Here is a 24,554-nt window from a genome sequence, read left to right as displayed (position 1 = left end):
CAACTGGTACTTAATCGATCGACCCCGAAAGGACGAAAGACAAAGTCGACCTCGGCAGAAATGGAACACAAAACGTACATTTTTTTATGTTTTCCGTGAATTTTTCATGGGTCCAGCTAGTTATTATTATTATTATTATTATTATTATTATTATTATTATTATTATTGTTATTATTATTATTAAAAATAGATTGATTCGGCTTCGTGCGACTTAATGTTTCGCAGCCTTGTAAAAGAAGCCTTAGCTCGTTCAAGCTCAGATTACCAATAGGAGGAATACTGTAAAATGAGCTGCTATTGGTTAGGATGGGTCTCATGAAGTGAGATCGGCAAGACAGCGACACCAGATGCATTAGAAAAGGAGAATCTTTTGGAGCGTGTGGCTGGACAGCAAGCTGCTACTTACAGGAGACTTCTCCTCTCCCACTGCTTCACAACAGAAATACGCTAGAATAAGTACCATATGAAACTCTTCAAGGTATTGCCCCAGCATGGCCGCAACTCAATGACTGAAACAAATAACATGCATAGGCATATCTATCTATCTATCTATCTATCTATCTATCTATCTATCTATCTATCTATTATATACTACTACTACTACTACTACTACTACTACTACTACTACTACTACTACTACTACTACTTCTACTACTACAACAACAACAGTTTGCTTTGCTCTTTCTGAAGGTGTGGTGTCTACTTCCTAATTGTAATACAGTAAAAAGGGTAAAGACCCCTTCGGTCATGAATGACCGTGGGACTGCACCTAGAAAGTTACTCTCCGAAGTACAAGCCCGGTTAAGGTTGTTTATTGAAGACTAGCAGTCGCCCATGCATACCGGCCTCTCCTCTCCACGTCACCAATGTTACCAAAGGGACAGGTAAAGGCCAATACGGCTTGGCGCCAGTGACGTCGCAACTCATTTCTACAGCTGAGTGAACTGGAGCAAAGTGAAATAAAGTGTCTTGCTCAAGAACACAACACACAACCCGGTTCGGGAAACGAACTCACTACCTCATGATTGTGAGCCCGACGCTCTAACCACTGAGCCATGCATCTTCACTATACTCTATATTTTTGTAATACAGTAGGTTTTATAAAAAGTATAAAGTATAACCCTCAGATGGCGACGCTTAATGAAATTGTGAAGCATATATAGCAAATCAATGTAGAAACGGATTACCCAGAAAGAAAAGCGTGGAGATAAAACTAAAGAAAAGAAGAATGGAACCGTAATCTTTAGTCTTTATGCATCTGGTTAGTATTTTTTTTCTAATAGACTTCAAATAATAAAATATTTTATCAACAAACGAAATGGAAATCATACAATGAAGATAAATGGAAACATAATCTCATCAAAAAAAGCACATCTGGACACATTACACACGCACACATGTACTCACACTGACTCACTCTGCCCTTGCCTTCTTTCAAACTTCCGAATGCGCATGTGCAAGCACACACATGCATACATACATACATACATACATACATACATACATACATATATATACATAAATACACACGCAAACATACATACATACATACACACATGTACATACAGACATGCACACACATAGGCACATTTATACAGCTACATACATATATAGTACGTACATACAGACGTACATACAGACGTACACACATATATGCACATTTGTACAGATACATGCATACATACTTATATACATACATACATACACACATACATACATGCATAGATGGTGGATGTCAGCCCGTAGACGACTATGACCATCACTGACAAATTATCTTCGAGATGCTAAAGACAGTGGCTGTCAGTAATTTCTGTGCTGGAATTTAGTCAATAACAACTTGGACAACACTATTAAAACACCCACCTTCAGGGCCAAGTAGTCTAGAGTCAAGCAAGAGCAAGATTTTCGGCTTCGCAATGAGGCGTGCGTTATTTCGGAATAGGAGAGCCGAGAGAAATGTTTAAAGATTAGAGTTCCCTCACTCCCAGTTGTTAAATCGCCGTTGACACTTCTGAGTTTATTAGCCCTTTCACAGATTTTGATTTTCGTTCTGCAAGTGCCCAACAAAAAATCTTCCTCTTTACCAAGGAAGCTTGGTAGGGTTGCCGGTTTAATCACCGAAGACCTGACCATGCAACATGTTGTAATGGGTCACATGTTACCAGTAGCATTAAATGTGACCTAACATGTATACACGCATACATACACACATACATACATGCATGCATACATACATACGTACGTACATACATACATACATACATACATACATACACTCACAGATATTGCTTTGTGGAACCGCAAAGGAAAAATATGCTCTGTAGTGGAAATCAGCTGCCCTCTGGGCACCAATGTAATTAGAAAAAATACCGGAGAAAGAGGACATTTATGGGCCATTGATAAGGAGTTTGCAAATCTAGAACCCGAGACACGCTTTCGGCTTCATACCTTTTATTATTGGAAGAACGGAATACATACCAACTCGCCTATATCAAATATGGCTGAACTTAGGATCTTGGGGAGAGAATACAGATTCTTAATTCATAAGCTACAAATGATCACGATATAGATATCTGCATGGCCTTAAGATTTGAAGGATGACCTTTAAAACAAGATACTTTCTTTCACAACCTTGCTGCCAAGTAGGTTGTCGGTCAAATCATACTCTAAATTAAAAAGAGGAAGAGAAGAACACCCCTCCACATACACACACAAACACATACACACACGAAGGGTTGCTGAAAAGTTCCTGGCTTTAAGGGTATCACAAAAGGCCTAGCTGACCGAGTTCTTTTAGAGGGATTAGGAAAACTGAAGGATCGCTGCAATAAGTGTGTGGATCTGAGGTGGGAATATGTTAAATAAAATCATAACTAACTGATCCTGCTGTATTTTCTTTTGCCCAAAGCCAGGATACTCTTCAGCACTCTCTCGTACATACTCTCTCGTACGTACATGCATGCATGCATACATACATACATACATACATACATACATACATACATACATACACTCACTTCGGGCTGTCTTTTAAGTAAACAACGCACAGAGTAAACTGGATACGAAATGATATATATCTACCATTATAACTATAATTATCACTAGAAAATACCCACACGGATTCTATACATGGATATTTACCTTTGGAATGGAACTATACTCCAAGTACTTTTTCTTCTTTGTTTCTTCTTCTCCGCATCGCTCTCATTTCTTACTGCAAATCTACTCATACAGATTTAATAATCCTTAACTTCTACTATTACCGTCTCCGATGAAGGGATACATTGAATTTTCCCTGAAAAACCTGTTAGACATTCTACATAAAATATGAATTTATTTATGCCACTGGTCTCTTTATCTCATTCTTTTTATACATACATACATAAATACATACATACATACATACATACATACATACATAGTTATAGAGGTAATCGTCCAAAATTCATATTTATGGACAACTACTTCGAAACTTGCAGTTTTTCTACCCTGATTATGAATTCTCTTTTATACCAATAATTATTGGTATTCTTGGTTATGTTAGTAAATATCTAAGTGACAATCTGGAAATAACTGCAATTTTCAAGCAAAGAAAGAGACTGGCTAACACGTCCTTTATAGATACAATCTGTAAGTGGAACTGCAAAATATGCACGGTTGTTCTGTAGTTCAACATGAAACACTTATCATTGTTACTATCCAAATTCCAGCGATGGTGTTTTTGTTTCTTTGTTGGAAAACAGCACAACCACTCTAGGAAGAATTCTAATAAATAAAAAGAAAACGTACATTCATACACACGCACAAACACATACACGAGCACATATATATACTTACATTACATACATGCAGGCATAGATATATGCGTTTTCAAATACAATGTAAAACGATCAGTCTTTTCTCCGTTCTTTTATCTCTTAAATTCACACCACCAAACTAAACATTTCTCTCTCACTGTTTTCTCTCCCACTCCTCTCTTTTTCTCTCTCTGTCTCCCCTCTCTCTCTGTCCCTCTCTCTCCCTCCCTCTCCCTCTCTCTCAGACCACTCAAATATAGATTTCGTTCTTTTGGCTTGAACACAAACCATTTATTACAACCAAGGGATGTGAATGCATTTGATACAGAACAATACGGTTATTTGCAGTTAACTTCGATGTAACGCGAGCTTAAAACCGTGAGATGTAGCTGTACGGTTAAGAAGTTTGCCTCCCAACCACATGATTCTGAGTTCAATCCACTGCATAGTACCTTAGGCAAATATCTTCCACTATAGCCCCGGGTCGACCAAAGCCTTGTGAGTGGATTTGGTAGACGGAAACTGAAAGAAGCCTATCATATATATATGTATCCCTGTGTGTGTGTGTGTAAGTATTTGTGTAGGTGTTTGTCCTCCACAACCGCTCAACAACCGGCATTGTTTTCTTTACGTTATCTAGCGGTTCGACAAAAGATACCAATAGAATAGATGTTAGGCTTAAAAACAATTATTGACGGTGATTGGTTCGACAAAGCCCTTCTAGACGATGCCTCTGCATGGCCGCAGTCCAATGACTGAAACAAATAAAAAGAAGAAAGCATAATATACTAACAATATCGTCGTTCCTCAATATCAAAACTACCACTGCTCTCCGCTACCCAAATACATATATATTTATTTCTTTATTGCCCACAGGAGGCTAAACATAGAGGGGACAAAGCGATTAAGTCGATTACATCGATCCCAGTGCTTAACTGGTACTTATTTAATCGACCCCGAAAGGATGAAGGGCAAAGTCGACCTCAGCGGAATTTGAACTCAGAACGTAATGGCAGCCGAAATACTGCTAAGCATTCCGGCTGGCGTGCTAATGATTCTGCCAGCTCGCCGCCTGTCAAATACATTTATATTAAACGGCAGTGTCGTGACACATTACTCAAACGCTTCCGCGTACATATTACGTTACCCGTCTCCTTATGCAGACACTTATACAAGTCAAAGAGGCTCCAAAGTCCTAAGAATCCTCAAAATCATTAAAACTGCATATATGTTTTCCTTTTTTTTCCAGATTTTCTCATGAAATTTTTTAATAGCTGACACTGCTCCGGCACTGCTCTCCACCGGCACTGCTCTCCACCGGCGCTGCATCCTACCGTCATTGACGTTGATAGCCCAGTTGAGCCACTAATAATATGCGAATAAATATTACACTCTCATTAGATATTACAAAGCTCATTGTGTAGTATGAATTTTAGCTCACTGTTACTCTCATTCACATACATATATACACACACTCTCGTACGTAAACACAAAGCTATATCTACCACTGATAATATAATAATATAAAATTGAAATAAATCGCCCTATGCACGGTGATCAACGAGAATCAGAACGACACAAATTCATTCATTATACGTTCCAGCATATTCGAACATGAATATGCTAATCGCTCTCGGATATCGTCATTGAGGATAATTTCTCCTTTCAGAAGAATGTGCGGTCATAACAGACTCGATTCATTAAAGTAGGGGACTTTAGGACACCCGGTGTTTCGACCTTGTTGCGTTTCATCCGAAATTACTGCGAACTAATGAATCTAAGAAGAGATTTTGGTTCTCGGTTGATATATTCAGTAAGCAAATTATTTGCTAATGCATGCTGATATCCGCCAGCCGATAATAAATCAAGAAAAACGTTAAATACAATCAGAAACGAAAACATAAAAACGAAAACAGAAAACGAACTTTTTTCGAACAACGAAAAAACACAAACAGGGAAACGAGACATGCAACATAAAGAGTATATCCCTTCGTCAGTTGTCCCTGTTCCATCTACTCCGCGTTTCGAATATATATATATATATATATATATATATATATACAACAAATTAAAAGGGTAAAGGATTATCAATTTATTAATTAATAAATCAATTAACAATTAACAATTTTTACCAAGCCCATCGGTATGAAAGCACCATTATTGGTGGAGAACTTATTTAAAAGCTCATATATATTTATAAATATAATTAAGGGATCAGCAAATATTTGCTTCACCATATACCGAAGTTCAGAAATAGCAGCTAAAAAAGCTGAGAATCCCACAGATAGCATCATTTGTAACTCACAAAGGCAAAAACAAGATGAAAAAACAATGAAAATTAACCAATTCCGATGTTTAACAGTAGACGCGTTTCTGGATCATGAGTTACAAGTGATGCTATCTGTGGGATTCTCAGCTTTTTTAGCTGCTATTTCTGAACTTCGGTATATGGTGAAGCAAATATTTGCTGATCCCTGAATTATATTTATAAATATATATATATATATATATATACGTAAAGCTAGAACATCCCAATGCTACACATATATATATATCTGAACATTTGTAGAGATGAGTCACATTTGGAATAAGAAATGCAAATTCTCCGCTTTACCTTCAAACATTCAGTTTTAGAGAGAATCCCTTGATGAAGTGTGTGTGTGTGTGTGTGTGTGTGTGTGTGTGTGTGTGCGAGCGAGCGTGTTTGGGAACATGTCCATGTTTATAGTGTGTAACTTCAATCACGCCTCTTACAATTTCATGTTTTTGCATTAGAGATCATTAGTATAACACTTTTCGGTATTGCGGATTGTCCCGTGCACATTTGTAAAAGGGAAAAATTTTGAATTTTCCGTCGCTGCATATTTCCAGATGCTTACTTAATGGAATCTTGCGTAATTCCTCTTGTCGGTCATGTTGCCTGTGGATTCTTGTACGTTGGCATGAGTTCTTTGCACTTTGGAATAACTGAGTTCTTGAATCCATCACCAATGTCTCCAAACTCTCATATCTTTAGGTTGAACTGATGTTGGTCTGTGGTACTTTCTCTTTATAGTAGGCAGGGCCTGCGATTGGTGTACGAGTTGGTGCTATTCATTGCTTGTATTTATTATCATTTTTCTTTTGTAACAAATGTATATTGTCTGCATTCTTATTTTAGTATTTTGCTGTGTTATGAGTTTATCATCCATCATTAATCGTATATTTTTCTAGGTAATTCTGTAGTGCACAGGTATGTTGATCACTAATGTTTTCTTATCTTGTTTTCTTTTATGCTCTGTGGTGTAGCCCATTACAAATACCTCTTATTGTAAATGCAACCTGAGTCGATGGGAGAGTGTCGTTTTTGTATGGGTACTATAACAACTTTCTCATTTGCGATCAAATTTATAGATCGCAGTAGACTTTGGTAGTTTATTCGCTGGTTTACATACGTTGAGTTTGTTACTGAGAAAATTACATTTTGATTTTGTAGGGTATCATTCATGTTATTTCATGGTTTGGTGTTACACATTTTAAGCAATGTTTAATGAGTTTTTTTCTTTTTTTTACATAAGTTCATCTATTCTATAGTTAATGCGCATTTGATTTATATAATACATTATATCATTATATTTGTAGTATGTAAATAATGTAAAAGGTCTGATGTCTTATCTACTTATTGCATTCTATCTATTTGCATTGTTCTATAACTTGAAGGATAGCGAGCTGACAGAATCATTAAAGCATCAGACAAAATGCCTTGCGATATTTTTCTGGCTCTTTACGTCTTTGGTTCTAATCTTGCCGAGATAAATTTGGCCTTTCATCTATCCGATGGAGTAGGGGGCTTTGAAATAAAGTATCATGCAAGAACTGGGATCGGAGTATCGACAAACCCCTCCTCTCAAAATTGCTGGCTTTGTGCCTAAATTAGAAATCATTGTCCAATAAGCTTATTAAATACTCGCTATTGATTAGTGCTGTTTTATTCTGCAGATTCCTTTATCTAATTTTGTCTTTGTTTGAGAAAATCTAAATTCCACTACAAACAGGCATTTTGTATCCGTGTGAGCATTCGTTCTCTCCATGAAAGTGTATGCATTTCTTTGTCTTTGACGTTTACAAATGACTCGTATAACTTAATTTCTATCTAAATATCATCTAGAAATGAAGTCAGAATATTCGTTTCAAATTTTGGCACAAAGCCAGTAATTTCAGGGTAGGGGGCTAGTCGATTTCATCGACCCCAGTGCTTAACTGGTACTTATTTTATCGATCTAAAAAAAGATGAAAGGCAAAGTCGACCTCGGCGGAATAAACATTGCTTAGTATTTTCTTTGTACGGCTGTGGATGTTTAATTATGGTATACTGCTCCGTGTTGTGAAAGGATGGTAATCTCCTTTGTATTAACGGCCATAACCGGAGGGAACCACATGTAGTTGTTTTCTAGGTCTTCTTTTAAAACTTCAGATATTCAACTGTATGTTCATTACTATAACTATCGCACACATATTTGATATACATTGCATGTTTTAAGTCATATGGTGTGTCACGTATGCTCATCGTCGATACCGACAGAGGATCCATCATCATCACTATTAGTATATTATGCTTTCTTCTTTTTTTTTGTTTCAGTCATTGGACTGCAGCCATCATCATCATCATCATCATCATCATCGCCGTCGTCGTCATCATCATTGACATCATCATCATTGTCGTCGTCGTCGTCATCGTCGTCATCATTCTATAAATAGTTTTTGTCTATCGATTAGTCATTCGATTTAGGGATTGCATATATCAAGATATACGCGCACTCTCATTTAGCACATACATACACTTTTAGGCATCCTAAACTCATTAATGAACCCTAAAACTTTCCAGGAGCCATTTTGACGGTGAACAGAAGAGTTGGTAATTTAAAGATTCTACAGAATTCATGAATGACAGCTTTAAGGGAGGTAAATTTAATATCAAGAAATTGTGTTCTTCAACAATGAACTTCTATTGCTTCTACTGTTGCTGTCAGTAGTTAGATATGCTTGTAAGGATGGAATGTTGAGCTAACATACATTATATTTAACAGACATAAAACTTGTCAATCTGCCTAATGGTCTTGGCAGACAAATTGGAAAAAGCGTTTCCCCGGTGGATGGCGAAGAAGGCGTATTGGAACGGCCACTCTGACTCACAGAGGTTGGACTTGCAGTGAGCAGGGATGTAGTCCGGGGACCAAGAACGTCAGAGGTCTCCACTGCTACAGGTTCCATCACATCTGTCAGAGAGTGGCCAATACTTTGACAATTTGCCTTTCTCGGCTTGGCGAGTAGCGAAGCCTGGGCTGGCAGCCGAACCCACCTATTGTCACTGGAGAAGGGGTCGCAGCATGCGGCATCCCAGATGAGGGACCTACAACCGCAGAACGGGAAAATTGTCTTGTCGTCTGACCTTTTTCTGCTTCTTCGGTCGAACCCCGCAAGATCGAGCCGAGAAGGGAAACCTGCAGCGTCTAAGCCATGATCTGTGATTTGATTGAAATCAGTAAGGCGTAGAAGGCAGTCTGCAATAACTGACATGGCAATGAGTAGAAGCCGAAGGTCTCCACAGTAAATCCGGAGCGGAATTTGTGAGACTCGCAGATCCGGAGGTCAAGCCTCAAAGAAACACCGATGCGCAAACAGACACTATCCAGCTGAGTGTCAGTGACTGAGTCTTTGTTACAGGTGGTAGTACTGGAAACAGTGCTTCTGCTGGTGATGGTAGTGGTTGTGGTCGTAGTTGCAGTTGTTATGGTTAGACCTGATGGGCAAATCTATGATCAAAGGAATTACAGCCGTGACAATCTTGTCGTAATATATATCTCTGACTACATTATCGAATGTGACATTCCGCACCGTCTCTCTTTTTTTGCTAAGACAGTAGATTTGAGGGAGATTTTGCTGCTATTTCTAGTAGGTCGAGCTACCAAGTCGGCTCGTCTCTCTTCTGCTAGATAACCTCTCTTGTACTTCTCAACCCTACTCTGGCAGTTATATCAAGTCTACCATGCCTTTTGTTATCTTTATTGTTTGTTACAAAGAAATAACTTTACCACAACTGCATGTAGTGGTACTCCTATGTCAATATTATTCCATTTGGAGACGCGCTTGGTTGCCTCTGTTCTAGCAGCTCTCTCTCTCTCTCTCTCTCTCTCTCTCTCTCTCTCTCTCTCTCTCTCTCTCTCTCCCTCTCTCTTTCTTTCTCTTTCTCTCCCCCCCACTCTCTCTCACTCGCTCTCTTTCTCTCTCTCTCGTTAGCTGTTCCTTTTGTTAGTGTCTTCATATCTGTCAGTTCGTGCACCTAACTCGATTTTATGCGATCTATTCAGTTATCTATTTCCTCTCTTATCAGTGTTTCTGTCTATCAAATCTTCTCTATTAATGAACTTCCTCTGGCTTTCACTTAAATCGAAGAAGAACATGGAGAAGTTTTCAAATGAAGATCAATTTCTTTGTGAGAAATCACGGCGCCATTAATGTTGGTTGGACTTGGAAGGTGAGGTTGGAAAAGATCGAGCATGCAAGTACGCTCACCCAAACATGTATAACGTCTAATTTCATTGTTTCCCTTTTCTTATGGATACACAAGTCCTAAATTCTGCTTTTTCACAACAGTCGTTACGCAATTGTACACAACAATAGACATACATGCATTCTGTGATATCTGAGTGACGGCGTCGGGTCTCTCTCTCTCCATATATTTTCTTTTTTTTTTTTATTCTAGCATATTTCGAACATGTTCAGGCTAACAACTATTTTATTTCTATGAAGGCAGCATTCATATTTACAATTGGAAGCAGAGTAGAAAGGGGGGTAAAAAAGCCATTAATGGATTTTGAGTAGATATCGATACAAAAACATTTTTTAAATAATATCATTGTCATAAAATGACTGATTTTTAAAATGAAAAATTGCATTTGGTAATAGACAACTCAAGCGAATACCTAGGGATAAAGATAGATAGATAGATAGATAGATAGATAGATAGATAGATAGATAGATAGATAGATAGATAGATAGATAGATAGATAGGTAAGTAGACAATGAAGAGAGTGAGATGAGGACAGAGAGAAAGAGGGGGAATGGACTAATAAACAGAAAAGAGTATGAGAGAGAGAGAGCGCGAAAAATTGAAATATATAAAAAAAAATATACAGCAATGTTTCCAAAATAAATATAAAGTTATTTATTTGCTTATATTCTTGTCTGTATCTTTTGCATATTATCTGTATGTCTTTGTCCCTGTCTGTTTGTCAGAATGGCTGCCTTACTCCGTCCTTCTCTTTCGTATCTATTTACTCGCGTAGACTAACAGTTTGAGTAAAGAATTGTGGTGCCAATCTTGGCTTACCTGCTGTGGTATTCGGGTTCAGAGAGAAATATGAAGCTGCAAAGTGAAACACGCAAATGTGTAACACACACACACACACACACACACACACACACACACACACACAGATGTATATGTATATATATGCATGTATGTATATATGCGTATATATATATATATATATGTATATATGTCAGTAGGTATGTAATGTGTGTATGTATGTATGTATGTATGTATGTATATATATATATGTGTGTGTATATATATATATATATGTATGCATGTATGTATGAATATACCTGGAGCAACAAATTCATGTATATGCAGATACATATATTTATATGTGTGTGCGTGTGTGTGTGTGCGTGCGCATGCGTGTATGTGTGTATGTGTCTGTGTGTATGTGTCTGTGTGTATGTGTCTGTGTGTATGTATTATTTTATTTTTATTGAATTTGATGGATTCGCTGTAGACTTCTTTCAATTTTACTAAATGTATGATGCAAAAGTACAATTTTAAATTCCTTTATTTAAGCCTTATTACTAACGATCGTTTGAATCTGCATGAGATATCGAGTGGCTTGATAATATCCTCATGTTGACTCTAACTATCGTATCGTAGTGGTCATTCGTCATTCGCGAGTGTTATATCGATTATGTCCACCCGATTAACAAAAGAGCACAAAGTTATCAGGCTATGCTACAGAAGCTGATTTTGCCGTTATTACAACAGCAGGATGCAGCAGAGGGTCTGTACTTTCAGCAGGACGGGGCACCGGCCCATTATGCTACGCTTGTGTGAGACTGGCTGGACGCCAACCTGCCCTGTCGATGGATTGGCAGGGGAGGACTGCTTGAATGGCCGTCTCGTTCGCCGGATTTGACCCCACCCGACTTTTTCCTGTGGGGCGTTCTCAAAGAGAAAGTCTACTCAACAAAGCCCCGCAACATTTCTGAACTTAAGGAACAAATTCGAGCTGCCGTTGCTCAAGTGCCGTTGGAGCTGTGCGCCAAAGTATATCGCTCAGTCCCTGAAAGATTAGCAAAGTGCATTGAGCTCCACGGAGAGCATACGGAGTTTTAATAAACATCACGTTTTATGTTGCAACAAACTTTAGTGTACCCTGCGTTACTTTCTGTATTGTAGTAGCCTATTTCTTCTATGTTACATTTATCATGTTGAAATAAAAATATATAGTTACTTTTGGCGGCCCCTGTAGTTGTTCTTTTTTGGTAAAACGTTGTACACGCCAGTCTATATTAATTTTTATATATATATATATATATATATATATATACATTCTCCCTATATACATGCATACATACATACATACATATATATATATATATATATATATATATATATATATATATATATATATATATATATATATATATATATATATGTGTGTGTGTGTGTGTGTGTGTGTGTGTGTGTGTGTGTGTGTGTGCATATATATATACGTAAATGTAGAACGATGAAATGAGTGCTCAACACCGCATTGGTGAATAAATAAAAATTGTTAAGTTACTTGGATATTTTCCTACTCTTTTTAACATGAAACCAATGGTAGACTTAATTCACAAATAAAGATGTGTGTGTGTGTGTGTGTGTGTGTGTGTGTGTGTGTGTGTGTGTGTGTCTATGTCTGTGTGTCTATGTACAGGCGCAGCGTGGTAAGTAGTTTGCTTCCCAACCACGTGATTAACAACTGCTAACACTGTACAGAAACGATTGTTGTGTTTTACAATTAAAGTCTGTTCATTCCATCTTCTTGGTTTATAAATTTTTTTATAGCATTTGTACATAGATATCAATAATTGATTAATAACTTCACTAGCGCATAGATGTCATACCATTAACACTGCTATAGCTGTGACTTCTATTGCCGCCGCCTCTGCTGTTGCTGCTGCTGCTAATGATGATGATGATGATGATGATGATTGTAATGATTACATTTATGAAGATGCTGATAAATATATCTGCCTATCTTTTGCACAAACTAACATGTGCACAGAGGAGCAGTAGAGTCAATTAAAACTGTCTCCAGTAAAGTACCAGCATATCTTTTATTATCAGTCAACGAATGAATCTCTAAGTTGTCGCCCGACCTGTAAGAAATAGTCGCTAAATCTACTTCAAATGGAATCCAACAAACTAAAAAAAAAAAAAAAAAAAAAAATACAGTATGGGCACTTTGGATTAAGTGGTGCTCGATACATCATGCCTGGATGTTAAAAATATGGTCATAGGCGAAGGCATGACAGTATTAAGAAATTCGCTTCGCAACCACGAGGTTACAAGTTCAGTCTCAAAGCGTGGCACCTTGGGGAAGTGTCCGTTGCAGTAGCGCCGGCCGAAGAATGTCTTGTTTGATAGGCGGAAACTGTGCAGAAGCCCTTAGTATGCACGCGCGCACGCACACACACACACACGCATATATACACACACGTATATGTGTATGTGCATCTATGAATGTTTATGTGCGTGTGTTTATTTGTCTTTCCACAGCTTGACAACCCGTTTTTGGTTAGTTTACGTCTCTATAATTTAGGGGTTTGGCAAAAGAGACTAACAGAATAAATACCTGACTTAAAATAAGTGCTGGAGTCGATTCCTTTGACTAGCCCAACAAGGCGATGCTCCAGCGTGTTCGCAGTCCAACGACCGAAAAGAGTAACAGAGTCAAGAAACGCTAAAAACGCTTTTGATCGTACGTCTACTCGATCGATTAGCGTTGACCTGCGGCTAAATAACACTAACAATAACAACTAACATAGTTTCTTTTAGAGTCTCCAGAGGGATGAAAGTCGAAGTCGAAGTTGGCTGGTTTTCAATTCAGAACATACTGTTGCTGTAGCAGTTATTATGTCTGCTTTACAGGCATTTTTTTTTTCTATATAACGGTTCACCGGCAGAGGTACTTACCCGCTTGTTGGAATAAGCAAAGGAGTGTAGAAGGCCGTGGCTAAATACTGTAATTTGTTGTTGTTTTTGTCTACGCCAACGCTGCAGTTGTTGTCGTCGTCGTAGTTATCGTTATTCGTTATTATTATTATTATTATTGTTGCTGTTTTGTGTCTGGTTAATCTTGATCAAGAACGCATTCTAATCACAACTATGCTGTTTTACTTTTAGGGATAATGCCAAACAGTGCCCCTTCAGTAAATATTTTTCTTTTTTTTTTCCTTTTTTTTTCTTTCTAACATTGTAATTTTGAGAGAGGTTTTGCAATTATTTCTAGTAGCAGAGACTTTTTGGTTGGTTTCAAATATAAATCATTTATTATTAAACTCGAGTACATTACTGTCTTTTTTTACGGCTCAATTGGCTTCATGGTGACGACGATGATGATGACGAGGGTAAGTTCAACTTAATAGATTTTTTGTTGGGGGTAGATATTGCCGTAATATCTTTGTAGAATGAACTGATAACATATATACGTTTTTTGTTTTTATTTTTTTTCACTTCAGCAAGTCTACTATTGCATCAGACCCCAGTTAAGAGAACAATTTTAAGTGAAACTACACTGCATTATAATATATTTTATGACAAGCAATTGCATGTTTCGGCATGATTGTGCCTCTTCAGTCAAAGACATCACTTCGGATTAGGTTATTAGAACGATTGTTCTAAACAAGAATATGCTTGTCTGCTAAGCACACGCACGTATATATATCATCTTTAAAAATTTTACTCTTACGTTTTTTAAAATTTTCTGAGAAACCATACTATTTTTCAAAATATTGTCCAGGTTTACATAATTATCCTAAATTAATTAAATTTCAAATCAGTAGCGCAAAAGTGTTGGATACTTTAAATAAGAACGATTGTTCTTGTTTAGATTCAAAATTCGAAGTGGTGTCTCTAACTGAAGAGACACAATCCTGCCAAAACATTGGTGTTTCAGAGTTCACTGACGTCTCTGAATTGCTTTTGTCTCTCCCGCAGATATTGATCTGCAACAGCTTATACGGAGCATTAATGGCATCAAGGTTATTGGTCTCGGATGGCCAGCAAAAGTTATAGGAAGTCCTCTTCTCTGCAGACTCAACAAGTAAAAAAGATTATTATATCGTACGAGCTGTCTTTGTTTTACAGTTCTATATTTAAGAGATGAGGAATTATGTTCATTATTAACATTTGACGGATATTTGTCCTCATCTTGTTTGTTAATAAAATGTTTCGGGTGATATACCCGCCAGCCTTCATCAGGTGTCTTGGGGGAAATTTCGAACCTGCGTTCGCATTCCAAAGGTATTTTTCAATATTATTATAATTATTCAGGTCACGGCCTAGAATCGAACTCGGAATCTTGGGGTTAGTAGCCCGCGCTCTTAACAACTACGCCATATGCCCGTGCGCAATTATGGAGTGAATTTTAGGGGCTTATAAATCTAATTTTTTCCTATCCTTCCTTACCACCGGTTTCCATATGCTGTTCACATCTGCACTCGGTCTGCTTAGGAGATTGTTGTGTTTAAAATAATAGACAGAGAACACCACCGGAAAATATGAAAACTAAAAGAAGCAGCACATATGCTAGGACACAACAATCTCCTAAGTAGACCGAGTGCAGATATGAATAGCATATGGGAACCGGTATTAAGGAAGTATAGGACAATTTTAGATTTATAAGCCCTAAAATTCACTCCATAATTGCCCACAGGCATATGGCTTAGTGGTTAAGAGCGCGGGCTACTAACCTCAGGGCAGTAACCTGAATAATAATAATAATAATAATAATAATAATAATAATAATAATAATAATAATAATAATAATAATAATAATAATAGTAATAACAACAACATCGAAAAGTACTTTAGGAATAAGAACCCAGGTTCGAAATTTCCCCAAGACACCTGATGAAGGCTGGAGGGTATATCAGCCGAAACGTTGTGTTAACAACAAACAAGATTAGGACAAATATCCGTCAAATGTAAATAATGTCTTTGTTTTAAGATAGAAGATTTTAGACTGAGGTAGATTGCTTGCTATTTCTAGGATGCCAGGCAAATTCAAAGAGACTCTCTCGCTCTGTAACTCTAGAAGAACCATATGCCAAAATTAATCTATCTGGGGATCAATAGAATAACCAATACTGAGATACTGGTGTCTAAAGATACAAAATAGTGTACTCCAATTCAACTAGCAAGATCAACATCATCGCAATCATCCTTGCCTTTCGGATTTTCGTTAACACCACCGGCATCACTAATATCGCCACAAACATACACCGCCTTCAATAAATTTACTGATCTCTGCTTATGTAAGAAACCAATATTGTGTGTAGCGTGTAATTAAATGTGATCTTCACTCACAATAGCAACAATTGTTTCTGATTTAGGCATTAGACAAGAAGTTTTGAGGGGAAGGAGGTTAGTCGATAATACCAACTCCAGTACTTGACTGATAGTCGCAGGAGTAGCTGTGTGGTAAATGCCTTGCTTACCAACCACATGGTTCCGGGTTCAGTCCCACTGTGTGACACCTTGGGCAAGTGTCTTCTACTTTGCCTCAGGCTGACCAAAGCCTTGTGAGTGGATTTGGTAGACGGAAACTGAAAGAAGCCCGTCGTATATATATATATATATATATATATATATATATATATATATATATATATGTGTGTGTGTGTGTGTGTGTGTGTGTGTATATATATATATATATATATATATATATATATATGTATGTATGTATGTATGTGTATATGTTTGTGTGTCTGTGTTTGTCCCCCCAACATCGCTTGACAACCGATGCTGGTGTGTTTACGTTCCCGTAACTTAGCGGCTCGGCAAAAGAGACCTATAAAATAAGCACTAGGCTTACAAGGAATAAGTCCTGGGGTCGATTTTCTCGACTAAAGGCGGTGCTCCAGCGTGGTCGCAGTTAAATGACTGAAACAAGTAAAAGAGTAAACCTGGACAGATGAAAGACGTAGTTGACCACGATGGGATTTGAGCTCAGAACGCGGTACAAATACTGCAGATTTTACAACGCTGTATCGATTTTGCCAATCCTCTGCCCTCATAAATATTACTTCTAATATTGACGAAAGGTAAAACGGCGAGCTGGTAGAATCGTTAGCACGCCGGACAAAATGTTTAGCAGCATTTCATCCTTCTTCACATTCTAAGTTCAAATTCCGTCACGGTCGACTTTGCCTTTCATCCTTTCTGGGTCGATTAAATAAGTACCAGTTGAGCACTGAGGTTGATGTAATCGACTAGCCCCTTCCTCCAAAATTGCTAGCCTTGTACCAAAATTTGACCTCAGTATAGACGAAAGGCCTGAAATTTTGTGGAGGACGGGTTGACTCCAGTAGTTGACTGGTACCTTATTTTATCGATCCTGAAAAGATAAAATGCAAAGTTGGTCGCAGAAAAATTGAAATATAAAATTTAAAGAGACAAGGATTATTTGTCGAAAGGATTATTTGTCGAAAGGATTATTTGTCGAAAGGATTATTTGTCGAAAGGATTATTTGTCGAAAGGATTATTTGTCCGATGCTTTAACGATCCTCATGATGGATTGAAAGCATGTACCAACGTCGGTGGTGTTAAGTATCTGAACACCTGCAACAGGAGGCGTCCATTATTGTCACAGTCTAAAGAGTGTAAGTCGCTGAAAAGTGTAAGTCGCTAAAGAGTGTAAGTCGCTAAAGAGTGTAAGTCGCTGAAAAAACAAATCTGTGTTCTGTGCTGTTCATGTTTAAGAAAATAATCGAGGGAGGATTTTGTTTAAAATTGAGTTGCAGCCTTCACGAGTTTCCTTCTGTTTTTAATTATTTGAAGTATTCCTGTGAGGAAGAGAGCTGGTTTCTAATAAAGATACAAAGCTTCACCAATGGAATCTAGTAAAGCAATGTCACGTTTTGAATTTCAGAAAAGCCTTACATAATTTTATGTTCTGCTTACAATCCGCTTACAGCGTGTATTTGCAATGTACTTGTTAGCTAGTTGACTTGTTCATTTTGAAAACCCTAGCTTTTCCACATTCTCACTTAGGGCGTTTACTCACAAAATCAAGTCAGCAATTATTTATTAGTATAAACGTGAATTTATAAGCTGCTACAAAAGCTGAAGGTTTCAAAGTAATTGTCCGTTGTTATTCTCTTTCTCCTTGATTTTCGAAGAGATATTCATATCACCAGGACAGCTGACTTCTATGACGGTACATACTTTTTTTGTTGTCTGTTCCAAACAATTTCATTCGGCCTGTTATGTTTGTACTTGGTCAAAGTTATAATGGGAATGTTCCGTCAATATATCTTGTACTATGTGTGTATTCAATAACAGGTAGATTCTCTATATTTATTCCAGGGTAGTCTTTTATTTGGATGGCATTGTATATTGTTTTAGCAACAACTCAAGTTGCATTGGGAGGTAATAAATTCATAACATTTTTAGGCAGCTTCTGATCACGTGTGAATATTTTCCATGGAAATGTGACATAATCGACATTTTCGGTTACATCATGGGACTCCAAGTGCCTTTCCGCTTTACCGTCTCTTTTGTTTATTAGATACTTCAAAGCAATCTCCTATTCTTGGATTGCAAATGCATAGCTTTCGAAGTGTGTTGTGATGTAGCGGTCACGAGTATAATAGCGGCTGCACTTCATGTCGATACTACTGTCTTTATTAAGTCTTCGGGAAACATAGTCATGTATGGTCCTCTTCTTTTCTTTTGGTATGCTAAGTGTGTGTGTGTGTGTGTGTGTGTGTGTGTGTGTGTGTGTGTGTGTGTGTGTGTGTGTGTGTAGATATATATGTGTTTTTGGATCTACTCCATCTGAATCACAGATTTTTTAATTAATTTTTTTTTAACTAAACTGTTTGAAACTTCGAATACTCGTAGAATTTCTCACGTAGAACATGGTTTACTCTGAACATTTTTGCTAAAATTTCATATCTTGGAAGTTATTTCCTGTTAAACTTGTCGTATTTGGGTAATTTCAACCAATCAACGACGCGTATTAATTGAAGAAAGCTACTGCTGTTTGCAATAGTAATCGAAGAGGAACAACTTCCGGGTCATCTCTACTAAATGTCACCTCTCTGTTCTATTCGTATGTCGAGGGAAGATGATGACACCTTTATCCTTTCTTCCTTTCTAGTCAGCACCGTGCATTCCTTACCCTTTCCCTCCTTTCTACACTATCAACTAGCAACCAGCGAGCGAACTTGTCACTGCCACTACAATTATCATATTTTCCGGTGCATATGCCGCTATTTGTTTTGTTATATCTTCATGTTTTGATAGTGTTATTTTTTATCTAATAAAAAATTTTATATTGACGAAATGTGTTTGCTGTTGATTATAATAAGATAAAATCATGACAATAACAATACATCTCATAGTTGTAAGATAAAGCATTTTGAAACTACATATACGTCAACAACAAAAAGCTAGTTGCGGACTTGTTGCTCTATAGGTCTTTATGTGTGAATGAAACACAGATGTCGGGCAAACGAATAAATATATATAAATAATATTTCTTCCTTCTTGGTGTTGATTCTTCGAACAGAGTGGTGACATTTAGTAGAGATGACCCTGAAGCTGTTCCTCTTCGATTATTATCGTAAACAGCAATAGCTTTCTTCAACCGAATACACGTCGTTGATTGGTTGAAATTACCCAAATATGACAACTTTAACACGAAATAACTTCTAAACTACGAAATTTTGTCAAAAACGTTCAGAGTAAACCGTGTTCTATGTGAGAAATTATACGAGTATTCGAAGTTTCAAACTGTTTATTTAAAAAAATTAATTAAAAAATCTGATTGAGATGGAATAGATCCGCGAGTGCGTGTATGTGCGTTCGTGCGTGCATGTGTGTGTGTGTGTGTGTGTGTGTGTGTGTTAGTGTATGTTTGCCATCAATCACAAAGAATGACTTTTCATCAGCATGTATCATTCTTTCGTCTTGGTTTTAGGTGCGTACAGTGTCGCGCGCAATACAGGCACACTTCCTTCCTTGATCTTAAGGTAGTCCTGAATGAGGTGGAGAGCGGAGGGAGAGCAGAGGGAGAGCGGAGGGAGAGCGGAGGGAGAGAGGGGGAGGGGAGTTTCAACAGCAGTGATAGCGTATTAATACCGAAAGAAGGAGATCAAATATGACCTCGGTGGGATTTGAACCCACAGAATTGAGAACCAGAGGAAAAACAAATACCGTAACAGATTCTGGTCGATGCTCCAATAGTGTGTATGCACGTATGTGTGTATATATGGGAGAATGTACGAAAAAAAACAACAACAGACGAGGACAGATGGTGTAAACAACAAAAGATGTATTAGTTTGACGCTCGGGAATACAGAAAGTCTTTAACGTTTCGAGCTACGCTCTTTAACAGAAAGAATACGGTGAAAACAAGGAGAAAAACACGGAGGAAAAAAATTGAATGGTGTTTGGTCAACGATTAATCATATATATATATATATATATATATATATATATATATATATATATATATATATATATATATATATATATATATATATATATATATATATATATATAAACAAATAATAAATGAGTGTATGCATATATACGTACAGGTGTGTGAAAACAAATAATAAATGAGTAAAAACAAATAATATATATATATATATATATATATATATATATATATATATATATATATATATATATATATGTATGTATATATATGAAACAAGTAAAAGAATAAAAATATATATAAAAAAGGACCATACATGAGTATTTTTCCCGAAGGTGCAGGCGAGGCTATGTGGTAAGAAGCTTGCTTACGAACCATATGGTTCCGGGTTCAGTCCCACTGCGTGGTACCTTGAGCAAGTGTCTTCTACTGTAGCCTCGAGCCGACCATAGCCTTGTGAGTGGATTTAGTAGACGGAAGCTGAAAGAGCTCGTCATATATATATATATATATATATATATATATAAAAGATTCAGATGAATTAGGTACTTTAGTTGAAGCACCAAAAATTAGTGCGGTATTATCCGTACAACTTCAAGATAAGGTGAATAAAATCAAAATAAGCAACAGGATATCCAGAGGTGATGCAGTACGGCCGTTTCAAGCGATTTTATTTAATTGAACATTGCAATCATTGCATCAATTTAAATGCGGGGCTATCCTCAGCTGCATAAATAAATAAATAGAATTTTGTTAGTCAGTTGTACACATTTGTATAATCTTACTTAAATCCTCTTTTTTTCCTGATGTCTTAGAAACTTCTAAGCTGAAGTGACAACAGCATGGACTTTGTCTTCTTACCCTCTAAGAGGATTTATATATATGTATATATATATATATATATATGTGTGTGTGTGTGTGTGTGTGTGTGTGTGTGTGTGTGTGTGTGTGTGTATGTATCTGTGTTTGTCCCTCCACCATCGCTTGACAACCGATGTTTGTGCGTTTACGTCCCCGTAACCTGGCAGTTCGGCAAAATAGACCGATAGAACAAGTACCAGACTTATAAAGAATAAGTCTTGGAGTCGATTTGTTCAACTAAAGGCGGTGCTCCAGCATGACTACAGTCAAATGACTGAAACAAGTGAAAGAATAAAAGAATTATATATATATATATATATATATATATATATATATATATATATATATATATATATATATATATATATATATATATATATATATATATATATATATTCTTTCATTCTTTTACTTATTTCAGTCATTTGACTGCGGCCATTTTGGAGCACCGCCTTGAAGGATTTTAGTCGAACAAATCGACCCCAGGACTTTTTTAAACCTTGTACTTATCCTATCGGTTTCTCTTTATGAACCGTTAAGTTACGGAGACGTAAACACACCAACACCGGTTGTCAAGTGACGATGGGGGGCGGGGAAACACAGACACAGGGACACACAGACACTTAAATACATACGTACATACATATATACGACAAACTTCTTTCAGTTTCCGTTAGCCAAATCCACTCACAAGGCCTTGGTCGGTCCGAGGCTATAGTAGGTGCCACACAATGGGACTGAACCCGGAACCATGTGGTTGGTAAGCAAGCTTCTTACCACGCCTGCGCCTATATATATAAAAAAATATATATGTGTGTGTGTGTGTGTGTATATACATACACACATACAAACTCATATACACAAATATATATGTATATATACACAAATATACACTCACACACACGCACGCACACACACACATACATAGACACATTCAAACGTAGACATGCGCACCCAACCGCGCGCGAGCTTTCTATTTACAGCTCTAAACACATTATTTGTATGTATTTATGGTTGGCAAATCATAGTTATTAAAGTAGATTCCACAACTAAAAATATAAATAAACGGTGAACTGATTTCCTGCTCGGTTTATCGCCCAAATATCTGCAACAAAAGAAAATAACAAAATAAAGTATGTTGTGGTTTAATGAATAAATTGATACAAGTCGGTGATGTGTTTCTCTTTTCCATTTTTATACTCTGTTTGAAAATATTTATAAAGAGCTGATAATGAAACAGCAATTATTTTACATTTATCCCGCTGTACATGTATATAAGGAACAATAAACATAACGAAATAATACAAATCATACATACAAAAGCAAATTTGCTAACCATGGGTAGATATATTTCTTATTCCCACACGGACATTCATACAGATATGTCTAAAAACAGAAAAAAGATTAATGCATATATGTGCTTGCCGGTTTGCGTACAATGACACATGCGCACGCACGCTTGCACACACACACACACACGCACGCACGCACGCACACACACACACACACACACACACACACACACACACATGCACCGAATAGCGCCTGCAGTGATTCTAGCATATATGAATCACCCGCGTATACACATGTAGTAGTACATATATATGTGTGTGTGTGTGTGTGTGCATGAGCATATGCATGTATACATATTTCTATATGCCTATTCCTATGTGCGTACATATGTGTGGGTGTGAGTGTGTGCATAAATACACACACACACACACACACACACGCGCGCGCGCACATACACACGCGCACGCACACATATGTATGTATACATATATATGTGAAATTCATTGTACACAGATTATATCAAATGCATTCTGATCAAAATGTTATCTTTAAGATACAAACCACCATAATAACTACATACTAAATTTTGGTCGTTTCTGCTGCCAACAGCCGTATAACTTTGAGATTCAAACAGCGAAGTGATACGCATTATGTTTAAATCAATCGCTAGACTGTAGAATAACAAAAGAGAGACAGACTGATGCCTAACTAATATCTCCACTTGCCTCCTGTCGCCATACTATCGACACGAGACTCGAGAGATCTATTGGGAACTATATTTGAAGCAGTCTGTGATATGAGTCCTTGATGTTGTTTGCGATAGCATCTACAGCATTGCTAACATTTCTTCCTGTTCCAGCCGACTAACCAGGCTGCACATGATTATAAATAATACACTTTCTCTTCTATTTTCTCTATGCTTTAAGTAGTTGTTTTTGTCTCTGATTTCATTGTTTTACCATACAATAAAAAAGTGAAAATAAAAGCAAATTCAGAAAAAAATATTTTCAAGTGTATTTCTGTGTAGGGCGAGGTAAGCTCCCGGCAATCGGGTTAATATCAGAGGTTCAATTCTTAGTGAAATCAGAATGCAATTCTTTTTATTTCTTTTTCTACTTGTTTCAGTTAGTGGACTGCGGCCAAACTGGGGTACCATCTTGAAGGGTTTAGTCGAAAAAAAAAATCGTCTCCTGTTCTTACGTCTTTCAACTCTGGTTTTTAAATCTCTTTTCCGAAACCGCTAAGTTATTAGCACTCAAACGAACTGACACCGGTTGTCGAGCGGTGGAAAACGGTGCACAAACACAAAGACATATGCACACTCATACACACACACACACACACACATATACAATGGGTTGCTACACAATTTCCATGTACCAAATTCACTCACAAAGTATTGGTTAACCTGGGGCTATAGTAGAAGACGTTTGCTGAAGGTACCACACGGTGGGACTGAACCCGAAGCCCTGTAGGTGCAAAGCGAAAACACCACTATGTCTACTAATGTTTTAGGATGGAACCTGGATATTTCATTACCTCCACTCCCACCTACAACATTCTTTGAAACCAACAAAGCTAGTCACTCTCTGGTGAATACCTCAGACAATTTACTTTAATGTACTGTATATTCCGGTATATTCCGTCGCTTACGACGACGAGAGTTCCAGTTGATCCGATCAACGGAACAGCCAACTCGTGAAATTAACGTGCAAGTAGCTGAGCACTCCACAGACACGCGTTTCTCAGGGAGATTCAGCGTGACACAGAATGTAACTAGGCTAGCCCTTTGAAATCCAGGTACTACTCATTTTTGGCAGCTGAGTGAACTGGAGCAACGTAAAATAATGT

General features: G+C 37.3%; 1 long non-coding RNA gene across 2 annotated transcripts in view; it reads right to left on the bottom strand.

Moving 5' to 3' along the window:
• The window catches only part of LOC106884408 (uncharacterized), an 88,937-nt gene that overhangs the window by 5,392 nt on the left and 58,991 nt on the right, over positions 1 to 24,554 (bottom strand). Inside the window, exon 3 of one of the 2 annotated variants that reach the window (XR_001411239.3) lies at positions 21,827 to 22,515. The exons of the other annotated variant lie outside the window; for it this stretch is intronic. This is a non-coding gene — a long non-coding RNA (uncharacterized LOC106884408). Of the gene's footprint in view, positions 1 to 21,826; positions 22,516 to 24,554 lie in introns of those variants that run through there. 2 annotated transcript variants of the gene reach the window in all.

This window comes from Octopus bimaculoides, chromosome 1 (genome assembly GCF_046866305.1).
Source record: "Octopus bimaculoides isolate indiv1 chromosome 1, ASM4686630v1, whole genome shotgun sequence".
Lineage (NCBI taxonomy): Eukaryota > Metazoa > Mollusca > Cephalopoda > Octopoda > Octopodidae > Octopus > Octopus bimaculoides.
The sequence above is the reverse complement of the archived record's forward strand: the minus strand, read 5'-3'. Positions and strand labels throughout refer to the sequence as shown.